Raw genomic sequence first — 10,188 nt, forward strand, 5'->3', positions numbered from 1 at the left:
AATTTAGCCACCACAATCCTGCCAACCAGGGCAACGGTGAGTTCAAACTATTGACTGCACTGCAGTTACTGTTTCCCTTAACCAGCCAATTATTGCCTATGTACCAATAATTTTATTTTCTCTTGAGCTAACTGGCTACTGCGTTAGCCATTCCAGACAATGGAAGTATCCATGAGTGACTCAACCACTTTTGATTGGTACATATTACCTTTGAGTCCTCAAGCAGTGTCCTTGTTCAACTTGTCATTTTCAGCAGATTTTCCAATTTCGCCAGCAGCATGGCCACCTGGATCTATAGATTACCTTGGGAATTATCCAGCACATCACTGTACATGGCGCCATCCACTTTGCACCGTTGTGCTTCGCGCTACCAATCCAACACCAAAGAGTGATCTCTCATATACCGCAAGGCGACCTACATCGCTCATATGCGGCCTAAGTAGGCATTTTTAAAACCCATCAGCATTTGTGGTGTTTTGGATCTCTGGTTCACTTTGGGAAGCCTTGAGGACATGATTAGGTTTGTTTAGCCTCGACTTTGCACCGTTTTACTTGGCACCATTATAATCCAATTAATATTCAGGATGGTTGACATCGATGACCCGTCCTCTCTCTCATACCACACTGCGATACAAAGTGAAACCAAGTAACTATGTCAACACATCAACAAAGCAGTTCACGCCCCTTTTGCCGCACTCAGGGATTCACGGTAATTTTCTTGAAAAGCGTTTAGCATATCATTGCCTTGATAACGCTTGACACACACCCAGGACCCGAGCCCAGATCACGGAGGGCACAATAACCCTGGCATCTGTCCATTGGTAACCAACATACCCATAACTCATGACCTTATCCCCCCGAAAAGTGTAAACTGGGACCGGTTTGTTTTTGGCATAATGAGCCGCAGATTTTTATTCCACAAAACCAAACCAAAATAAACACTGCACACATTTGTGGAACATGACTCATAAGATGCGGCGACTGCTCCGTGTCCAAAGAATGACGGCTTCCCCCTTTCCTTCCCTAAGTGTTCCCAGTAGGCCCAACTTCTCCCCACCTTTGCGTCCGAGCCTCCCCTGCCCCTGCAGGTGCTCATGGGCGGCGAGAGTGCTGTTTCCTTGGGGGAAGCGGAGCCTTAGTTGTCCCTTCCCAACACCCCTGCCGCTTAGGCTCGCAAGGGGTGCTGGGTCTAAGAAGAGCGAAGACCCTTCCTGCTTCCTCCTGGCTCCTCCGGAGTCTGTCTCATGTGTTTGTCCGGCCAAACACCGCCACGCCATGATTGGGTTACCGCCCACCATGGCTCCCCCCTTCCTCTTACATTTCCAGGATTTTTGTGCAGATATTCCAAAAGAAAAGCTCCATGCCTTGCGAAGCCAAATGCACCCCATCCTTGTGGAAATACTCTGGAGATTTCAAGTTGATCAGGCCATGCCTAATCTGTCCAAAGCCCCTGCCTTTGCAGAACTTTGCCATTGCGCAGTTCAGCTTTTTCCTGGATCTTTCCACTGCTGCGTGTTACTCCGCTCCTCGCCATTCCGGTCTCGGAATGATTTCAGACCAGACAATTTCTGTTTCACCTAACTGTGCCGCTAACTTTTGTAATGAAGACATCATTTCACGCATCAAAGCCCCCCTCCCCAGGGTTGTGAGATCATTTCCCCCTAAGTGAATAACCAATATGTCGGGCTTTCCCTTGTTTCTCAGTAAATTGTGCATTTGCCCATGCAATTGAGCCCATTTCATCCCCGGCACCCCATGCCAACCTATCCTGAATTCGCCCGCCGTCATTTTCTCTTGTTCCTCTGTCCAGCGTGCTCCTGCTTTAGACACAAAAGAGTGCCCTACCACCCATACAGATCTCCTCCTTCTCCTGGCAGGCACTGGTGAAAAAGAAGGAGAAAAACACTGAAAAACCTCAAATTTTTTCTGGTCTAATATATATTTTAAAACAGCCAGATCTCCACCTCCCGATCCTTTTGATTGCTACTTCATCCATGCCCATTGCTGCTGCTGAGGTGGCTGCCCCAATCTGGAAGGAATGCGTCCCAAAGACCCCGACTGTCTCCCCGATTCCTTCCAGAGCTAACTCCATCACCCTCCTAAATTGGAAGCGACTTAGGGCCGAGCCATCCTGGTGGATGAATAGTGGGGCTTCTTTGCCCGATGGGGGTCTTTGCCTGAGATAACCCAATACTGCCTGAACTGGGCATATCGTGCTGCCTGGAATGAGCTGCAATGTTATCGTGCACCCCTTACCCTCTTGGTCAGTTTTTGAGCTTTTCAAACAGATTCAACTGTTGTTCAGTACATTGCACGTGTTGAATCTGCAAAAACCTTGTCCCCTTCGCCCTTCTGCTCTCTGGTACCAGTTCCCCCACCCTGAATGCCCCAAAGAAGGCTAAGGTAAAGGCAGCTCTGAATAATGCTGTTTCATATTCCCCATGGCAAACTAGCCCCAAATATACCACCACCTTCTGCAGCTTGATCACGTCTATGGGCCTCCTTTCGTCCCCTTTCACTGACCCTTGCTTAGCCCATCCCTTCATTGCCGTACAAATATAGTGTTCCTTGGTCGGGTTACTCTCCCCGTTAAGTTTGCAGAAATGAGTGATGGCCGCGAGATGATGAGCCATCCATGACCTGGATCTCCCTTCGCGCCATCCCCAGCCCACAAAGGCTCTTACTGGTGCACCTTGCTGATCTCTTCCCAGTACCTCTCGTTTGAAATTCAGGTACCGATCCCAGCAAGCTTTATACCTTCTCGTAGTGCCAGGAGCAAGTGCCGTCTGGATAAGGGTACTCAGATTACCCCAGTCATATCCCACCACTGAGCCTTGAATGGGGACATCACCTTCTCCGCTTCTGGGCAACTCTCTCGAAATTTCCCCCACTGCAAACGAGACAGAGCATCAGCCGCTGCGTTCAAAACCCCGGGAATGTGCCTGGCTCGCACCTCTATGTTTTGTGCCAACATACATCGTTGCAATTCCCTTAACAGCCGCAAAACCCTACTGCCCCTGGCGGAACCCTGGTTAATGATTTGAACCACCGCCAAGTTATCTGACCAAAGCATGATTCTACTGTTAGCTAATTGTTCCCCCCAAAGTTTAAAGGCTACCACAATGGGGAAGAGCTCCAAGAGCGTGATGTCCTTGGTGATACCTTGCTTCTGCCATTCCTCTGGCCATGCCACCCCGCACCACTTGTTGTCCAGGATTGCCCCGAACCCCCATGCTCCTGATGAGTCCGTAAACAACTTACGCCTGCCCCCTCCCTCATCTGTGTTACGCCACATTAACACCCCATTAAAGTTGTCCAAAAAGGAGTCCCACATGGCAAGGTTCCCCTGTACTTCAGCCCCAAGCCTCACGTGCTGATTTGCGTGCTGTAAGCCTACTACCTTCAGCTCTATGCTCCTGGCGAAACTCCTGCCCACCGGGATGACTTTCCCCGCAAAGTTGAGGGAGCCTGCCAGGACATGGAGTTCCCTCCGGGTCGCTTTATTTTTTCCTTTCAATTCTTTGATAATCCCCTTCAGTTTCACCACCTTGTCTTGGGGTAGCCTGCATTCCCCCCCTTCACCGAATCAATCTCGATCCCCAGAAAGGTAAGGCAAGTGACTGGGCCCACTGTTTTCTCTCTTGCCAATGGGACCCCCCCATTTCCTCCATCAACCTCACAAATGTGCCCATAAGGTTTTTGCACTCTGCCGACCCTTCTTTCCCGATAAATAAGAAATCATTGAGATAATGCACCATCGCCCCCGCCGGGTAAACCCGTTTTACTGTGAACTCCAGAAAAGAGCTAAATGTTTCAAAATAAGCACAGGAAATGGCGCAGCCCATTGGTAGACACTTGTCATAGTAGTAAAGTTTCCCCACCTTAAAACCTAACAAGTGGTGGCTTTCTGCATGAATGGGTAGTAACCGGAAGGCTGACTCAATGTCAGACTTCCCCATAAGGGCTCCCTTCCCTGCCGCTTTAACCATCTCTACAGCATCCTCAAAGGAAGCGTACTGCACCCTGGCCTTTTCCTCACTGATCCCGTCATTAATTGAATCCCCCTGGGGAAAAGAGAGATGATGAATCAAGCGGTACTGTCCTTCCTCTTTCTTGGGCACCAGGCCTAGTGGTGATATTACCAAGTTTGGCATTGGTGGTTGCCTGAACGGCCCTGCTACCCTGCCCAATAGCACCTCTTTAGCCACCTTTTGCTCAACCACTTCCGGCATCCCCACAGCGGAGCGTAGATTGCACGCTTCCACTCGCTTTTTTACCTTTGCGCATGGGATCTTGAAACCCCATCTGAAACCTTCCCACAACAATCTGGCGTCACTGAAGTTATGATAGACATTTAACCACGGAGTCATTGCTTGTAAATTGATCGGGGTTGGCAACCCGATTTTAATAACACTTTTACATTTCTTTTTGAGGGCTGGTTCGAGCTTACCTCCCCCCCCACTCATTCTTTCTTGACCTTTTCTTTCCCTTTCGGGCTGCTCCTGCGTTTCCCTTCGCTGGAAGAGGTGTTGCGATCTTTGCCATAACCCCCTCGTGGATGCCTAAACTTGCAAGATTTCCCAAACGGGCAGCCTTCCTCTGAATTGACCCTCCAGCATTCTGCTTGCTCCCCCTGGTAGCTGCTTCTGCTGTTCCAGGAGGAGTGCCCACGAAAAGACGCCCTCCCGCGCCGATTGGACCCCCCCTACCCCTCCAAACCTGGGGTTTTTCACTCGGGGCTTTCTCGCTGCCTTCTCCTGTGAGTACCAGTTTGTCCACAATACCACCCACATCCATTTCGTCCCAAGACAGGGCCGGCCATACCTGCATCTTTAGCCGAAATGCCCGATCATACTGCAACCACCCTTCACCCCCTCTTTTCAAATAGATATCTTGAATGTAATGACCATAAGCCAGCATTGCTAAAGCATCCTGAGGGTATTTTTCCAACATTATTGAAGTGTAAACCAGAAACGCTTTCAACCAATTGTGCATTGTAGCCTCTAACTTGGGTGTTTCTGTGTCCCGCTTCTCCCTTTCTTTTTCTGACAGCTCCTTTAGCCCATTCCCTAAAGGCTCCATCCCTACCAGCTCCAGGATTTCAATGAACTCCTTCCTCCATACCTTTTCCTTGATTGACAATGGTATGTGCCAAGATAATGAGTTAACTGCCACCCTAACAGGTGCAAACCCCGGCATAACCCTTCCATACTGTGTCATTGTCCCCCATATTCCATCCTGGTTGACCATTGAACCATGCCCGGACCCGGGAAGTACACCTGTATTCGCCATACCTTGTCCCCAACTTGCTGCCGACTGTAATGCCCCCCCTGCAGCTAAACCTGGCTGACACCCCGGGGCCACCCCCCCCCCCCCCCCCCCCGAGTGTTGTAACCGTGCCAGTTCGTGCCAAGGGTTGTTGGACCTGTGCCATCAGTGTTGCATTCGGGTCTCCAGTACCGTTATTCGCCACTGTGCTGCCCCCTTGACTATTTGGCTGTTACGTTGCGGCATTTACTGCCGTTGGTATTGCCCATACCGCCATCCCTTGGCTCCCAGACACTGGCACTCCCAAGGTAGAGGCACTCGCCTGTGCAGTCCATAATCCTCGCCCTTGGTTTCCTGACCCCAGAACCCCCCTGTTATAAAGGTTGCACGGTTGCCGATACCCCCCGGGTTCCCAGGCCCCATCCCTGTAGCCATACCATTTTGTTGCAATACCGCTGCCCCATTCCCCAATTGATTAAACGCATTAACCTTCCCGCTTAACACCTGACCATTCGCCCCACTCCCCCAGGCTTGCATACATTCCTTCACCATACCTTTAATCGTCTCCATAGACGTGAGACCCTCTTCCCTCGCAGCCACTGGTCTGGTTGCAGGCCTGCTGGGTGATCCCTGCCTCCTGGGTGCTTCCACAGGTTCAGGCGCCGGTACGGCCACAACCTCTTGTGTCCTTCCCTTGCTTTTTGCCCCAGTCACTTTGGCCTTCTTGTTCCTGGCTGCCTGTTCCTTGCTTGCCAAAGCCTTTTGAGTCATCACCCGCTTCCTCTTCCCGGCTGGCTCCTCCTCTTCTTCCTCTTGTCCTTGATCCTGAATGTCCTCCTCATTCTGAAACATCATCGGCGATTCCGGGCATACACTTGTGCCTGCTTGTTCCTCATCTGGCTGACTAGCCAGTGACTCCATCCACTTGCTCCCATGCTTGGCCACCACCTGTTTGGCCATTGCGATGAATGCTTCCATGTCCATGCTCCCGCCGTGCAAGGTTATAATGCTTCAGTGCCCACGTGTTCCTCCGCGAGCTCTCTCCGACTCTCAAGCCCCCTTTTGTCACCTCTTCCCAATCCTAGCGGTACCCACGTGTAGCGTTTCAGCGCTCCTTAAGTTCGGTTCGGATTTGGCAGGCAACAACAGCACAACTGACCCAAAGCTTGAATGTCTTTGCCTCCGGTCAACTTCCTCGCGGCACAATAGTGCAAATAGCACCCGGTGCCTCAGCCTTTTGTTCGTTCGGCAGCCCGCCGTAAAATGTTTCACTGAGCGGGTGTCCTTATTCGCGGGCCCCTTTGGTCTTTGTGGCAAACAAAATGCGCTACCTTACATGTTTTCCCAAACCGTGCACCACTCTCGGGCTTCGCCCCTCTCAACGCGTGCCGGCTGCTTCGTGCCTTCTTCAGCGTGAGCTCCGCTCCCTTCGATCGTGTCCTCACCGTCCCGCTCTTGTCCTTGCCGCTCTACCCAGCGTCTTGATCCGGATCTGTTGGCTGCTATTCCGCTACAGTCAGCGCCTCTCCTCCGCTCCGCCTGGTTTGGACGAGCCCCTCTCCTCCGATCCACCTGTTTTGGACGAGCCGCACCCAGCTGCTAGGCGTCCAGGGAATCTCCTTCTGCTCGCTCTCCTCAGCTCCGCCTGGCTTTGGACGAGCCTTCCGCAGTTTCTCGCCGCACCGCGATGCCGGTCCCAGCTGTTAGGCGTCCCAGGGATTTCCTTCAGCTGGGCTCTCTCTCTCCAAACGAAACGAAAATTCCTTCCTGAAATCTTGGCTGCGAGTCCTCCTGCCGAGTCTGGATGCTGCTTTCCTTTGCAGCTTCTGTCCATTATAAAGGGACAAGCCCCTCCCACTTCCCTTTGTTTGCCCTTTCGCAGGCTTAGTTCGTGTTTTGCCGCGTTTGTCAGATTCGCGGGCTTTCCTTCCTTTTTGCCGCGCTGAGGCACGGCGCCTCCCCCTTTTCCAGCGAGGGGGGAGGACAAGGCAGAGACATTGCCCGGGTTATCGGGGGCGCCTCCTCCATTTTGGTTGTGCTTTTCGTTGTCACCTTCACATTCAGCAGTGCACAAATCAGACAGAGGTAGTAACGCGTTTTTCACTCACTTTTCGAATTACTAATATCAACATGAAGTGGAATAGCGTATTTACACAAAGTTCCTTCTCTTCCCCACCCCGCATCTCCTCCTATGTCAGGATCACAGCAAGCCTGCTTGTATAAGCAATGCAGACACGCGTTATACCTCGACCACATCGGTGATACCACGCTGAGGAACGAAGAGTTTTATATTCTACAGTGCACACAATGTAAATAAGGTAAAGCAATTTCTATCGTTTTTCTCAATGAGGAAATTGACACTAGTTATAAAAAGCGGATTCGCGCATAGATAACAACATTATTATTTTTTCTGTTTGCCATTTCTCCTTTCGCTGCAGCACCTGACCACAACCAATAATTGTGCCCGAGCCAGGATCGCAGCAAGTCTACACCATTCAGCAATCCAGAAATGTCAAAGGTGCGCGAGCAATAGCCTTTTCAGTCCTTTACTTTGGAATATGTTTGAACAAAACAGACTATGCGCCGTCTTTTCTCCCCATGCCCCCACGCCTTACACTCAATGTTATACCATATGTTCTTTCAGGATGTAGTCCGGCATTTACATTTTGAAGTGGTCCAATGGCATGCACTCCTGGCCAGTAACAATACAAGCCTTACATCACAACAGTGGTGGCACCGTATGAAACTCGGGGGACCATCAGGCATGATTAGAAACTGATAAGGTAATAGCTATTCACTTCAGCTCTACGAGCTATTGCTGCCCTTTAAACTTTTTACGACTTATAATTTGATTTACCTGATCCTACAGGATTTTCCCTCTGGGACGAAAGGCAGTCTTTCACATTGAGTGTCTCCCCTGTCTGGAGGAATCTACTCGCTGGAAACTCCCCTCTCTCAATACCATTCAGGGTAAGCTCTTACCCGGGGAGTTATGATATTCATGGGCAGTTGTCCTTTTGAATTAGTTGAAAGTATCTCACACTGAAGCACTGAGTATACTATTTGAACAAGACTTTGTCCATTTCCCCCTACGGTTCGTTTCCATTTCCCTGAGGAAGGCATTATCGAATGCCAAACGCGTCAATTCATCTGTGTGTTGTTTCTGTGAGTACAGCCATTAGACCTAGAACAGACCCTGTGCCTGCAGTTATCCCCAGAGAAAGTATCAGATCTGCAGCCATTAGCCCTGGGAATCATTACTTTCAGAGTAGGCACTGGAACTGGAGACAGTACACGTCTGCAATCATTAGCCTGCGCAGATATCATTATATATGTAGTCATTTACAACAGAGCAGGGTCTGTGTAGTAGCTGCACAGTAGTTACTGCGTCTGAGAGCATTCCAGAGCCTGAAATGTACCGTAAATGAGCTTCGGAGCAGGTACTGTGCCTACAATAGCCACAACAGGCTGCCGTGCCCTGTGTAATTTCAAAAACAGATGTTTAGAAAGTCACGTACTGACAATCTTTAATTTCAACATATGATAAGTACAATACAACGAATAACAGATTCAACGTGCATTTCCAGAGGTTGCAAAAGGACTCCCCTTACCAATATAACAACAAAGCAGTGAGAACGTCTAAGCTAATGGATACTAAAAGAAATGCACAGAACATTGACAAGAGCTGCTCGCGTGCACTCACCTGATGCTGCCTGGAATCAGAACAAGAGCGTTTCGTAAAGGGAGTCCTTATATTGCTTTCACTATCAATCACACACTTAAAGTCGCTATGAGACCCGATAGAATTGTGTTTGTTTAAAGGTTTGCCGACACTTTTTGAAATGCCTTTATTACGTCATGACGTATCCACGTATTTCTGTTAAGTCCTCGTGACGTTTTCAATGACGTTTTCACATGCTTAGGAAATGATTCACGGAGGAATGAGCACTTGATGCCTCAGTAGGGGTTGGAGCCGAACATGGAATGTGACACGTGCCAGTGACACGTGCCACTGCATATCTCTACTACAAGTCACTGGCAGGTGTCACATGCCATATCAAACAATTTCATAATTGGAGGAAAAAAAACTCAGATGTGCATGTCACTACATCCCAAACAATGTTATAACAGAAAAAACACTTCCGATATGTCTGTAACATGAAATACCATACTATTTCCTTACCCACTAGGCCACTGCTCTATTGTAGCAAGCTATCCTTCAATTTCCTTCAAACCCGCTTATATTTTGCGCTACTGTGCTTCAACATTGGTCCCTTCTGCTCTATTGTAGCAAGCTATTCTTTAATTTCCTTCAGACCCGCTTATATCTTGCACTACTGTGATTCAACATTGGTCCCTTTTTTGTTTTAAATCAAATCTTAAAACAAATTGCAGTGCGATTCGGAAACTTTGCATGAAAGAAACATTTTACTGTATTTGCATGTAATGCTTTTTTGTATAATAATAAATGTAAAGTACAGTTTAATACAACATCTGGTACTGTGTAATGCTTATCAGGCCGATTCATGTAATTCCTCTCAAAAGTATCGCACGCGGCTGGCGCACAGCGTGCCCGTGCGAATGTCTGCGCCAGCCGCGTGCGATAAAATCAATTTCCGCGCACAGCGTATTCATGGATTCCCACCTCCAAAAGCAGACGTGGCGCAGAGTGGCGCAGCGACCCTGCAGAAGCGCCAGTTACGCCCCCAAAAATGCCCTCGCGCAAGGAAAAGCCATCAAGATCGCAAAACCATCGCAAAGGGCTGCGCCAACCCTGTACCAGTGCGAGAAGTTTCACACGCGACCTGGCCTGGGGGAGCGTGTGCGTGTTTTTCAGGGGTGCGCGAGAAGTATTACACGCAAATGGCCTGGGTGCATGTATTTCAGGGGTGCGCGAGAAGTTCCACACACGATTGGCCT

General features: G+C 49.5%; 1 protein-coding gene across 1 annotated transcript in view; it reads right to left on the bottom strand.

Moving 5' to 3' along the window:
• Positions 1 to 9,080, bottom strand: part of JOSD2 (Josephin domain containing 2) — a 159,298-nt gene extending 150,218 nt beyond the window's left edge. The window contains exon 1 of the mRNA XM_069653773.1: positions 8,972 to 9,080. The gene's annotated coding sequence lies outside the window, so the exon portion shown is untranslated. The remainder of the gene's footprint in view (positions 1 to 8,971) is intronic.
• Between the last annotated feature and the right edge of the window lie 1,108 nt (positions 9,081 to 10,188).

The sequence above is a fragment of the Ambystoma mexicanum genome, chromosome 1p (genome assembly GCF_040938575.1).
Source record: "Ambystoma mexicanum isolate Mex_15411 chromosome 1p, UKY_AmexF1_1, whole genome shotgun sequence".
In the NCBI taxonomy this organism is placed as follows: Eukaryota; Metazoa; Chordata; class Amphibia; order Caudata; family Ambystomatidae; genus Ambystoma; species Ambystoma mexicanum.